The sequence below is a fragment of the Octodon degus genome, unplaced genomic scaffold (assembly GCF_000260255.1).
Source record: "Octodon degus isolate 3935 unplaced genomic scaffold, OctDeg1.0 scaffold00060, whole genome shotgun sequence".
Lineage (NCBI taxonomy): Eukaryota > Metazoa > Chordata > Mammalia > Rodentia > Octodontidae > Octodon > Octodon degus.
The window spans coordinates 1200205-1213814 of NW_004524636.1; the positions used below are offsets into that span (position 1 = coordinate 1200205).

At 38.6% G+C, this 13610-nt stretch overlaps 1 protein-coding gene and 1 pseudogene across 2 annotated transcripts in view; one reads left to right on the plus strand and one right to left on the minus strand.

The window, feature by feature from the left end:
• LOC101564466 overlaps nucleotides 1-9358 on the minus strand; it is an 11480-nt pseudogene extending 2122 nt beyond the window's left edge.
• The window catches only part of Ptpra (protein tyrosine phosphatase, receptor type A), a 217590-nt gene that overhangs the window by 30744 nt on the left and 173236 nt on the right, over nucleotides 1-13610 (plus strand). The gene's annotated exons all lie outside the window — the stretch shown is intronic.

Below are 13610 nucleotides of genomic sequence, written 5' to 3' on the forward strand. Positions count from 1 at the left end.
GACTTGTGATTCTACTTACAAACACCATTAGAAAAAATCATTCTATTCATTAAGAGAATGCAACTATATATCTATCCCAACCACTTTGAATACACTACATTGGAAATTCTATAGCCTGTTGAAAGGAGTTAGAAAAAAATTACATTTTTGAATGTAGAACCTTTGCCTGAGTTATACTCCAAGCAAGCACTTTTAAATTAATTGATTATTTTTGAGTTTTTTGAGACAGGGTCCTATTTTGTGATTCAGACTGTCCTTGAACTCACTATGTAGTTCAGGCCAGCTTCAAACTGCAGGTGATCCTTCTGCTCCAGCCTCCTGAGTGCTGAGATTACAGATGTGTGCCACTGTACCTGATTTATACATTAATTTATTTTTATTTTGAGAAGTGGTCTCACTAAATTGCCGAGTTGCCTGGCTGGGGTCAAACTTACAGTCCTGCTTCAGCTTCCCCAAGTGCTGGGATTGCAGGTGTGTACCACCATACTTGTTTGATTTGTTTTTTGTTGTAACACACTGTACCACTAGTTTGTGATTTTCACTGTTAACAAGAAAAACTGTTAATGATTATTAGATTTTGTTTCTGAAGCCAGGCATGTGGTATATGTCTATAATCTCACTATTCTGGGAGGCTGGAGCAAATGGATCACATGTCCAGGTAAGCCTGGACGATTTAGCAAAACCTTTCTCTTTTTTTTTTTAATTTATCTATTTGGTACAGGGTCTCACTATGCAGCTTGGACTCATAGTCCTGTTTTCAGCCTCCCCAGCGCTGGGATGACAGGTGAGTGCCACCACACTCAGACTCTGTGACTGGCTCAGTGGGCCTGGGAGCAGGGCCCAGTGCAGCATACAGTACCAGGCATCAAACCCCGGTCCCTGTGTTTGCCTAAGCAAGAAGACCTTTCTTAAAATAAAAAGTAAAAAAAAAAAAAAAAAAAAGTCTGGACATATATAGTTCAGTGTGAAGGTCTATGGTTCAATTCCCAGTCCAGTACAAGAAAATAGATTCAGTTTTCATTTTTCTTTGAAATTAAATTTGTTAAACAAAAGTTAAAATAATCATACTACTACTTTTATTCGAGTTCAGCTGGTACTTAGCCCAGTTTGAACCCAGGCTGATGTTGAACTCCTGCCTCAGCCTCCCAAGTGCTGGGATTACAAGTGTGCACCACCATACGTGGTTTACTCCTACTTTTTGCACAGTTGGAAGTGTCATTTACCTAATGAAGGCTCCTGAATTCTTCAGATTTTTTTGTTTGTTTGTTCTCTTTAACATTGGCATAAAACTATAGCTATTAGGGCTTATTTCTAGATGTCTCCCCTCTCAAAAGCCTTAAGGGAATGGGGTTGGAAAGTGGTTGGATTAGGCTGTGTGACTATAGTTTAAAGGTGTGGATAATAATAGCCCACCCTGGGCGTGGGTGGCACTAATCAGTAGGCTTGTATCCTGGGTGGAGTATAAAGAGACAGAAGTCTGGCTGCTGGTAATGGTGCTGGTGCTGCTACTGCTTGTTGCCTGGCACACCATGAGCTGTTTTTTCTCTGTGATGCCCTTCTGCTGTGCCACCCTGTCTTGGAGCCAGCTGATTATGGATTGAAACATCTGCACATAAATAAACCTTTTCTCCTTTTACTTTGGGTGTTAGTTATTTTGTCTCAGCAACACAAAAAGTAACTTAGACAATAATATAGATGATATATCTTACTTATATGTTTTTATGTCTAATTTCCTGGTAGTTTACTAAGGACCAGGCATGTATCTTTCTAATTCTAGTAGGAGCTCAGTATATTTGTGTTAAACATTGAATAAAATACCAAGCACATACACAGTAAACAAGGAGGCATATTAGTTGATAAACAGATATTGATTAGAACCAAAATATGAGCATTTGCAATATAATAGCTTTTTTGATATTTGAAGGACTATATCTATGCTAATTTTAACTAATTTTTTTTTAAATACTGAGGTTATTGATGATGTATCCACTTAGTTTGGTTTTGACAAATCTGTGTGAATATGTCTAAACAACTTAATCATACTGAAAGGGTCATTCAAGACAGGGAAACTTCCTACTCCCAGTTTCATGTAAAATAACAACTCACTATGTAATATGTAAAGACATTTAAGTAGACCGTAAACAAAAAGGGATTTGATGTTATCTGATAGCAGCTGTTTCTAGCAGTACTACTAATTAGCTAGGAGAACTTAGGGAGGTCTTTTTTGGTCAGTTTCTTCATCTGTGAAGTGACAGAAGATTTCATCTCGGGGCCAAGGATATAGCTCAGAAGCATAAGCACCTGTCTTGTAAGCACAAGGTCCTGGGTTTGATCGCCAGTACAAAAAAAAAAAAAAAAAGACTTGATCTATGATAAGATCAATCTGTTTCTAAAATTATCTAATTCTAAAAGAAACACTGTATAACTTCTAAATAAATATTAGAACTCAGTGAAGAAATTACTTAGCTCATTCTAAAGAAAATTTGAAATAACTTACTGAAATATAATACTATATGTGTGTTTAAGAACTCTCTAGAAAGTTCCAAAAGAAACTGGTGGAGCTGGGGAGATAGCTCAGTAGAATAAGTGCTTGCCTGGTGAATGCAATGGCCTGAATCTAATCCCCGGTTCTGCCAAAAAAAAAAAAAAAAAAAAAAAGAAAGTGGTAATAATTACGTTGTAGAGATGAGGAACTGGATGGCTGGTAGACACCAGGCCTTCAAATGTACTTCCTTTAGTATTTTTGAATTTATTTTATCTTATTTTTTGATACAGAATCTTGCTATGCAGTTTAGACTACTAGTTATCCTCCTGTCTCAGCTTCTCCAGTGCTGGATTACAGGTGTGCGCCACCTTGTCTGGTTCCAGGGCTGGCATGGGCATGCATTAACCAGGATTGAACGTGGGTCCTTGCACTTGCCAGGCAGGCACTTAGACCACTGAGCTATCTCCTCAGCCCCAATATTTTTGAATTTTATAAGTACTTTTTTAGGTAGTCAATAAAGACAAAATTAATTATGTCACTTAGCAAAATGCAGATTTAAAAAAAAATTATGTATTTGGTATGGGGTCTCACTACGCAGCTTGGACTCCTAATGATCCTCCTGTTTTCAGCCTCCCCAGCGCTGGGATTACAGGCATGCACCACAACATCTGATGGTGCTAGGGTCTCAGTCCCTGCACTTGGTTTAGCAAGTGCTTAGTCCCCTGAGCTATCTCGCTAGCTTTAAATAGAATTTTTAGGACCACAAATAGATGAAGTGTATTATGTAATTTTTTTTTTTTTTTTCCTAACTGGGGATTGAACTCATAACCTTGTGCTTCCCAGCTAGGCACTTAAGCCACTGAGCTATCTCCTTGGCCCTTTTTTGTTTTTTAAGATACAGTCTCATGGGGGCCTGCCCATTAGCTCAGTTGTTTTAAGTGCCTGCCTAGGCAAAGGCAGTTAATCTTAGGATACTGTGGTTGCCTTACCAGACCTACCCTTAAGGCATACTGAGCCAGTGTCCCCCACCAAAAAAATCCAAGATAGAGTCTCACTATGTAGTTCAGGCTGGCCTTGAACTCACTGTGTAGTAGGCTGGCCTCAAAACTCACAGTGATCCTCCTGCCTCAGCCTCCTGAGTACTGAGATTAAAGGCATGTGCCACCACACCTGGCTCAGAATGCAGATTTCTTTGTTGTGTGAACAAAGAAATGTATAGTAGGTGTATACAACCTACTATATACCTAGCCTATATGATATGACCTATTTTAACTTTTGTTTTACCTTTTAAAGTTTTCTTGTTATAAACTAAGACATGAATACATTGTCCTAGGCCTACAGGGTCAGGATCATCAACATCATTGTCTTTCTCCACTACATCTTGTCCTCTGGAAGGTCCTCAGGGACAGCAACATTCCTACTGTCATCTCCTATGATAATAATATCTCCTGAAGAACCTGCTTGAGGCTATTTTACAATATTTTTTGTAAGTAGAAGGAATGTACTCTAAAATAACAACATTAAACTATGTGATAGTAAATAAGTAAACTAGTAACAGTATTTATTTTCAAGTCTTTTTGTGGCATAGCTGACTCATTATTAGATCTTATTTACATACTATACATAATTTTATGTGCTATACTTTTATATGGCTGACAGCGCATATAAAAGATTATTTATTTTACCAGCTTTACCATACACACGAGTAGTGTGTTGTTTTATGACTTTTATGACTGTGACAGTATCACAGGGTGGTAGAAATTTTTCAGTGCTATTGTAATCAGTGGGACTGCCATTGCAGTTGTAGTTTGTCATTGACTGACACATTGTTACATGGTACATGACTGTATAAATGGTATATATAAAGAAGTTAAAAGTTAAAGGGAGATTAATGTTAAGAACCAGTTGAGGGCCAAGGAGAGAGCTCAGTAGAATAAGCGCTTGCCTGGCAAGTGCAAGGTCCTGAATTTAATCCCTGGTACAGCAAAAAAAAAAAAAAAAGAACCACTTGAGACTCAGTAAGATAGTACAGCTTATTAGATCCTTAGTACTTAAAGAAGACTGTGTATTAAGCTTTCAAGTTATAGAAGCCAAAGAAAAGAGTTATCAAGAAAATCACCTGATTTATGAGATAGAAACCATCAGAACACTATGAAAACATAGCTTTAACTGGAATTTTCCTTTCACCAAAGGTATTGTATGATATGGTAGAGGATGTTTTCAGTAATTCAACAGTCACATTGCAGTACAGTATTTCATTCACAAGGGGGTTCTTCGATATGTTTTAGAGGAAAGATTTTCTGAGTAGACTTTTACAAATCCTGATCATCCGACATACAACCATATAAGGTATTGCCTATCTCATACTGAATATTGCCATACAATTTCGGTATCCTTGTGTTTTTAGAATAATTGGTTATATTATTGTCCCCCCATGTATGGATTGAACTCAGACCTTATCCCTGCTAAAAATGTAATCTACAACTGAGCTGTAGCCCCAGCTATATTTGTGGGACCAGTGGAAGATCACATCGTGCTGGGTACGCCATAGGAATAAAGGCTTTACAGTTGTTTAAAATAGGAAAGTGTTGACATATGGTACATGTTTAGGTGTGCCAAGATTATGTGTGTATATGTGTGAGTGATATTTTGTTTGTTACTTTGAGACAAGATCTCACTGTATAGTCTAGGCTGGCCTTGAACTCACTGTGTAGCCCAGGCTAGGCTCAGACTTGCAGCAATCCCATTGCCTCAGACTCTTGAATGCTGGGATTACAGGTATGTATCTCCATGCCTGGTTACCAAGATTTAAAAAAAAAAATCCTAAGTCCATTTGTTTCTTTTTTTTTTTTTTTGGCGGGGGTACCGGGGATTGAATTTAGGACCCTGTGCTTGCCAGGCAAGCACTTATTCTACTGAGCTATCTCCCTGGCCCTAAGTCTATTTGTATAATTAACTGTTAACTTTTCATTAGTTTTGTATTTTTTACATCTAATATATAAATTTGCTTGAGCTCTACTATGGTAAATGTATCCCCCAAAAATTGTGTGTTGACAACTTAATCCCCAGTGTGACAGTGTTGAAAGGTGCCAGTCTCATTTATAAATGTGTGTGTGTGTGTGTGTGTGTGTGTTATTCTGTTATAGAAACACAAAACAGACTAAGTGTTCCCTATAAAATATTTTCTAATTTTTTAATTAATTTCCCTATAAAAATATTTAACATTGGAGATATATAAGAATTTTGTTTCCCTTTGAAAGGGATCTGTATCTCTGAAATTTGAGAAACCCTGCCATTTTTCTTATAGATCTTGGCACAGCATCTCCGTTCTTGCAGAGTCCACAATTTTCAAACGATAGGTAGTTTCTACACATCATTTCTGATAATTGAATTTTGTTAAGCGTTTAGAAAAGAAACCCTGAAATTGTGAATACAGTTACTGATTCAGGACAAATACAACTTTGAAAATGAGAGAATTCTAAAGACAGCATCCCCTTGACTATTTCATTTCTACATAGAACAGACGTAGGCAAGACCAGATGGTCTTTATTTTCTAGTTTGAAATCTTATTTTATTTTTAATGTAGCTAGAAATATCCAGTAGCTGTATTTTAAGCAGAAAATACCTTTTCCTTTTCTTCCTTTATTGCATCATTAGCACAAAAATCATTGTTTTAGAAATGATACTGAATCTTTATGAAGACTGTATCTTGTATTCAAGGAACTTTAAAATCCAGAGGCACAGGACACATTTTTTTTTTAAACAGGACACATTTTTAGAAGAGCAATTTTATGTGTATTCATTTATGGTGGTATCTGCTGTATCAGAATATAGTTAGGTCATATATAGCAAGGAGTCCAGTAACAAGGGAGACTTCAAAAGTTAAGCACAGCACACAAGATGTTGAGAAAATAGAACACACATGAACAAAAGAACACAGGCAAGCTCAATTCCAAGTATAATATGGTGGGCGTGTTTTTATTTTCCTGATACTAGGAATTCAACTCATGACCTCATGCTTGCCAGGCAAGCAGTGTGCCATGGTGGGTGTTTCTAAAGATTGTGAAAGCATGCTCCATTAACACACAGCTTTTCCTCATTTATGTAAGATGAATTTTTTTCCTTGTGTGCAGCAAAGGGTTAAAACCAAAATAAACATGATTTCAGAAGCATACTAATTTAGAAATGTACATTGTAAGATTTATCATTTTCTTTATTCTTGCAAGGAAAAGAGGGAGAGAAAAGATGTGGGTGTACAGTTTACAGTATTTAAGGAGGAGCTGAATAGAATAAGGAATCTTCATAGTGCCAATAACTCCATAGCAAATAACTGTGGCTTTCATTGCTTTTATAATTTACCTTGCAGTTGCTTCCAGTATGTGCAGCAACTAATTCAAATCATACTTATTTAGAATACAAAGATGAATATTTCAGGATAAACTGTAACTACAGTATGTATTTCCTAAGTTAAAGATCAAATGCCAAAAGGAATCTTTCCTTTCAGTATTTTGAAATGACAGGATTTTTTCAGACTCAGGTATGACACGTAAATAAGCAATTTCAGAGTTAAGGAAAGAAACCAAAGCTATTACAGGTATTACCTGTCACATACTGTGTACCAAATCAAACCCAGCATTAAATATGCTTGCACAGTTATACTGGGAACAGTCATGACAGTGATGATACATTACCTTTAGCTCCAGAAGGTTACAGGGGAAATTACAAGCAGAAAACATACAATTGGTCATTTTCTGATGAGAAAAGATATTTTTGAACAGATACGTAAAAAGAAACATACTTCTGTATTTCCCCTAGTGGAAATAATATGAAACATTTATTTGATATTTTGGATAAGAACAGAGCTAATAACCCAACTCTGCTGTGACTTAGAAAAAAATCACCCCTTCGGCACAGTTTAAGATTTAAATGCTAACTGTACAGAGGTACATATTATATACAACATTGTGTTAGACTGCTGCCCTATCCGTACTTCTAGTCCCTATTCAGATTATATTCCAGTGCTGGTGGTCCATGCCGCAATAAATCACCTTAAAAAAAGAAAGAAAAGAAAATCCTTTAAAAAGCCAAATCAAAGTACTTTAGTAACCCTATATCCAGCTCAAACTTTGTCTTTTACAGGGTTTTTTTTTTTTGTTATTTTGGGTTTTTTTTTTTTGCGGAACCAGGGATTGAACTCAGGCCCTTGCACTTGTCAGGCAGATGCTTATTCTACTGAGCCATCTCCCCAGCCCCCTAAATGGGAGATTTTTAAATTTCTTTTTTATTTTTATTTTTATTTATTTTTATTTTTTAAACTTTGTATTTTAGATGAAATTTGCTTTCCACCAGAATACCTTTATTTCACTTATACTAGAGCCATAACATACTTAAGTATCTTCCTTGCCCAAATGTAAAGGAAAAATCCAAAATAAATAATGAAAAACAGGGATTAATAGGCCTTTTGAATTTGTTTTAAATATTTTAAAATATTTTTTTATTTTTTAAAGAGAATACAAGACCAGCCAAATAGCTCAGTGAGTTAAAGCACCCATAAGCAGGCACAGGGGCCGGGGTTCAATCCCTGATCTGCTGGCCTGCTGTGCTGACCCCACCCCCGGGGCACACTGAGACAGCAGTTGAGACTGGGCATGGCGGTGCATGCCTATAATCCCAGCACTTAGGAGGCTATAAACAGGAGAATCACTAGAGTCCGATCTAGTACTGAGACCCTAAACACCCTGTAGACCCTTCCCTAAAATGCAGATAAAATAAAATAGAGTACAGATAGTATTAAAAGGGGCCAGGGAGATTGCTCAGTAGAATAAGTGCCTGCCTGACAAGCACAGGGTCCTAAATTCAATCCCCAGTACTGTAAAAACAAAAAAAAAACAAAAACAGTATTAAAACAGAAAAAAATGGGGGCCGGGGAGATAGCTCAGTAGAATAAGCACTTGCCTGGCAAGCGCTAAGGGCCTAAGTTCAAGCCCTGGTTCTGCCTCTCCCGCTCCAAAAAATAAGATAAAATTAAATAAATAAAACAGAAAAAATTACAAATGATAATTTCACTAAACAAAAAATGAATTTGATGGTATTTGTTGTATTGCTTAGTGTTGTCTTCAAATTAGTTGTTCAGATTTGTTTTAAATATTTTTTAAGGTTTAAAAAGTGTTTAAGGGTTGTAATTTCTACTCGGAAAACATTATTTGAGTGAATACCCTAAAGGCAAACATTGTAAAATACTTCAGCTCCAGGGCCAACGAGATAGCCCAGCAGACTAAACGCCTGCTTAGGCAAGTGCAGGGACCAGAGTCCAGTCCCTGGTTCTACATGCTGCGAAGGCCCTGCCCCCATGCACACTGAGTTGGCCACTGAGTGATGCATGCCTGTAATCTCAGCACTGGGGAAGCTGAAACAGGAGGATCACTACAAAGCTGAGCTGCAGAGTAAGGCCCTGTACCAAATACATTTTAAAAATGCTTCAGCTTCATTTGGTGCAGAGGGAAAGGAATTATCTTCAGAGCACCCCAGCTCTCCTGATGAGGTCAGAGGTACACTGGTTTGTATTATTGCAACGTCCCATTAAGTGATTTAGGTTGCTTTTCTTTTAGGAAGGGCGTTGTCAGATGAGCATTATGCTTGACCTCCAAATTTGACTGACAAAAAAACCAAAAAATAAATTTGGCTGACAGTTTACTGGTGAGATTCATAACCTTAGGAGATTACCTGGTATTTTGACATAGTTGCAGGATCCTGGACCACATCCTGGAAGGCCACCATAATTTCTGGATCCTGCGTGGCTGCAAGGATTGCTGGATTACTAAGAATCTTGTTGTTCCCAGGCATTTCTGTCATAATTACTGTCATTCCAGGCATCCCTACTGGGGAATTACCAGGCATTACCCCAGGAATGCTACCTCTCTGGACTTTCTCATGCTTATCTTGAGCCTTCTTAACCCTTTCTGTTCTTTTTTTTTTTTTTTTTTTTTTGCTCGGCATACGAGATGTTGCGGCGTGACTGGAGTTCAGACGTGTGCTCTTCCGTTGACTGAACTTTCAGCACTGCACTTGTATTCTCACCGTAATTTAGTTTATGGGTAAGGGCAACATCATGAGCTGCTTCTTCACAGTGGCCTGGAAGTTTGTGTGCTTTCCCTTGCTGCTTATACATTTGGCCTAATCAAGATTTATTTTAATGGTGGGAATGAACTCAGGCCCCTCCGCTTGCCAGTGCTTATTCTACTGAGCTATCCCCCCAACCCCATCTGTCACAGTCTTTTTTTTTTTTTTTTTTAATTTTTTTTTTATTTTTTAATGTTTTATTTTGAAATTTCACAAAGTTTGCAGATTTTACAGAGTTCCATATATCTCTCACTCCTGTCACAGTCTTGAGTGGCAGCATTTAGCTTCTGCATTTTGATGAAGACACTGGCTGGCTGTCTTGACATACAGAAAGGCTAAACAAGGATCCGGCTTGCTGGCATCTGTGAACAAGTCACTGGCTTCCTGTCGTTGGCCATCATTTAGAGCATCAGTTGCAGGCCCTTTCTTTTCATTGCCTGATCCTCAGTTATCTTTACATTTTCATCTCCAATTTCTGTTCTTTTTTTTAAAAACTTATTTAGTACAGGGTTTCACTACACATCTTGGACTTTTAGTGATCCTCTTGTCTCAGTCTTTCCAGCACTGGGATTATAGGCATGTGCCACCAAACCCAGTTTGGTGCAGGGCCAGCATGGTATATGGTACCAGGGATCTAACCCAGGTCCTTGCGCTTGCCATGCAGGCACCTAGACCATTGAGCTGTCTCCCCTGTCCATTCATCTGCAGTTTTTTGACAGGTATTAGTGTCTGGTTCAGTTGCACCTTTTTTTTTTTTTTTTTTTTCATTGGAGATTGAACTCAGAACCTTGCACTTGCCCGGCAGGCACCTATGCCACTGAGCTATATCTCCAGCTTTTTTTTTTTTTTGGCGGAACCAGGGATTGAACTCAGGCCCTTGCTCTTGCCAGGGAAGCGCTTATTCCACTGAGCCATCTCCCTGGCCCCTTTCTCCAGCCTTTTGCTTGAAACAGTTTTACTAAGTTACCCAGGCTAGGTTTGAATTTGTAATCTTGCCTGCTTTAGTCTCCTGAGCAGCTGGGATTGCAAGTGTATGGTACCACACAAGGCCCTAATTTCAAGGCAATGTAATTTCCTATTGTTGAGTCCAACAGGACAAGTCTTTGTAAATGAATTAACTCTAGAAAGCTTTAGTAAACCTTTTGATTGCATTAAGAGGCATTGTGCCCACTGGAGCTTCACTACTGAGCTATATCCTCTCTGAGACAGTCTTGCTAAATTGCTTAGGTGCTGTCCTTAAGTTTGTGAACCTTCTGCCTCAACCTCCTGAGCAGGTGGGATTATAAGCATGTGTCACTACGTCCAGAAAAGTAGTATTTAAAGAAAACTATTAGATATTAACTGCTCAGGCTAATGGTTTGATATTCAAATTGTTGATCCTAAGACTTGACTTTACCAATGGTAACATAAAGAACCACTTTTTGGTATGGCAAGTTTTTGTTTTTAACATTAAACTAACAGAGGAGATAACTTCTCTTTGTTTTGTGTTGCAAATAACTGTGATGGAACAGGTGAAGGAAATTTGTTCACACCATGGTGGCCATGAAGCAAAGAACAAGAAGGAGCCAAGGACAAGGATACACCCTTCTAGGTCACACCCCTAGTGACCTCCATCTAACCAGGCTCTACCTTGTAAGAGCACATTCAACCGTGAACTTATCAGTGGATTAATCCACTAATTAGTATAGCTCTCACACAATGCTAACCTTCCAAAAGCCCCAAGTTTGAAGACTTGAATTTGAGAGGAGCATTTTAAATCTAAACCATAATATTCCACCTCTGGTCAAAAGGTTTATGTTCGTCTCATTATGCAAAATGCATTTAGTACATTTCTGTCACCAAAGTCTTAATAGTTCCAGCATTATTGAAAAGTCCAAGTCCAAAGTCTCATCCACTCACTGTTAAGGTGGATCCTTATAAAAGTCAAAAGGAAGTTAAGTACTTCCAACATACAGTGGGAAAGCATGAATATTTCTGTCTCCAAAGAGAGAAATAGGAATCTGCCTATCAGACCAAGCCAAGACCAAAACCTAGCAGAGCAAAAATTGAACCCAGTACCTAGTACTCAGGGCAGGTTGTGGTTAACTCCAAAGGGCTTGAGTAGTCCCACCCCTATGGCTTTGCTGTTTGTAAGCCACATGGACTCTAGCTTGAGCTGACTTTCTTCACTGCTTGTGGCTTTTCTCAGCAGATATTCTATATTCCTGGCATCTCCAGCTTCCTGGGATCTCCACTTTTGCTCTCACTATCATTGAGCTCTCTGTCAGAGCTTCTTGTTATGTTTTTATTTGGCCTTCTGAAGTCTAGGTGGAAGTCTCTGAAACCCCATAACTTTTATTCTGCATGCCTAAACAAACCAGCATCATATGGATGATATCAAAGTGAGCTGCCACTTTGAGTAGTAGCCAGCCCCCCCCCCCACCCCTTGGACCCTTTTCCATAGTAGCCTGACTGCCTAGATGGCTGAACTTGGGAATGCACTTTATCTTACTTTCTTGTTGCTGGGACAAAATACTTGACACGCAAAAGTTAAAGAAGAGGTGAGGTTTACATTAGCTTACAGTTTGTAGAGGTTTCAGTCCGTAGTCAACTGGCTCCAAAGCATGGTGGCCTGGCAGAAAAGAAAGAACACATGGCATGGCAGGCAGGAGGCAGGAGAGCAGTCAAGAGAAAAAGAAAGATATATCCTTCCTTGCACAGTGATCCACAGTGATCCACCGTGATCCACCACTTCTCACCAGGCTTCACCTCCCACCATCATATCCCCCTATAAACCCATCAGTGGACTAATCCAGTGATATCACCTATGATCTAGTCACCTCCAAAAATCCTTACCTGTGAATGCATGAGACTTTGAGAGACATTTTAGATATAAACTGTAATACACTTCCCTATGTAGAGCTGAATGAACATGTTTTGAGAACTCACTTGTCAAATAAAAGATTTAGTTTTGCACTCGAGTCTGTGATGGGTGAGGTCTTTTCGACTTCTGAGATGCCATCATGGCATCTTTCTTCTTGTCCCTGTACAAGATACTTGGCCTCTTTCTAATGATAATCTTTTTAGCAACTATGTTGCCCTTTGCCACAACTTTTCATGTTTTCTTTGTGGCAAAACTGCAAACTTTTCATTCAGTTCTGCTTCTTGCACCTCCTTCTCACTAGTGATCTAGCTAAATGCACCCCACAGTACCTGTGCCACAGCCTGAATGTTGGAGTGCCTTGAAATTTCCTAAGACTGATCAGTTAATCTACCACCTTTAAATTCAGACTCATACAAAGTCTTACAGGATGGACAAAAAGATAGATTATATCACAGAGTGGAACAGACATGGTCTCTAAGTCTAGTTTCTGATAAGGTCCCAAGTGAAACCTCATGAGTCTAGCCTTTATTGTTGGCATTCCTATCAGCATTCAGGCCTTCTGATCCAACCAGAATCACATATGACATTTGCCTTATAGTATTCTAAGGCTTCTCTAGCTGGCATCTCCAAACTTTTCTAAACACCTTGTATAAATCAATTCTGGAGACTTCTAAACTGCATAGTCAGGTGTAGTCACAGCAGTGACCAACCTGGCACTAATTTTCTGTATTACCTTTTTTGCCAATAGGACATTCTACCCAACATCCACACCTGAAAGTAAGAGAGGTTTATTTTGGCTCATGGTTTTTAGTGGATTCAGTCTATGGTTGGCAGGCTCCAAGGCAAAAACATGGTGAAAGGGTGTGGCAGCCAGGAAACCAAAAGACAGAAAGGCTGGGAAGAATATAGTTTCCTGGGTCATGTCCTTCCAACTCCAGCACATTGAATCATAAACTCATCAAAAGAATCCACTAATGACTGTAGCACCCCAACTGTCCAATTATACTCCAAAAGACCTACCTCTGAAGAAAGGAAATCATCAGGAACTTTTTTGCATTTGAGATCTGTCATATCCATTAACAATTTTTTTTTTTTTTTTTAGTAAGGTTCTACAGGGTTTCAGGTCTCACTACGTAGATTGGA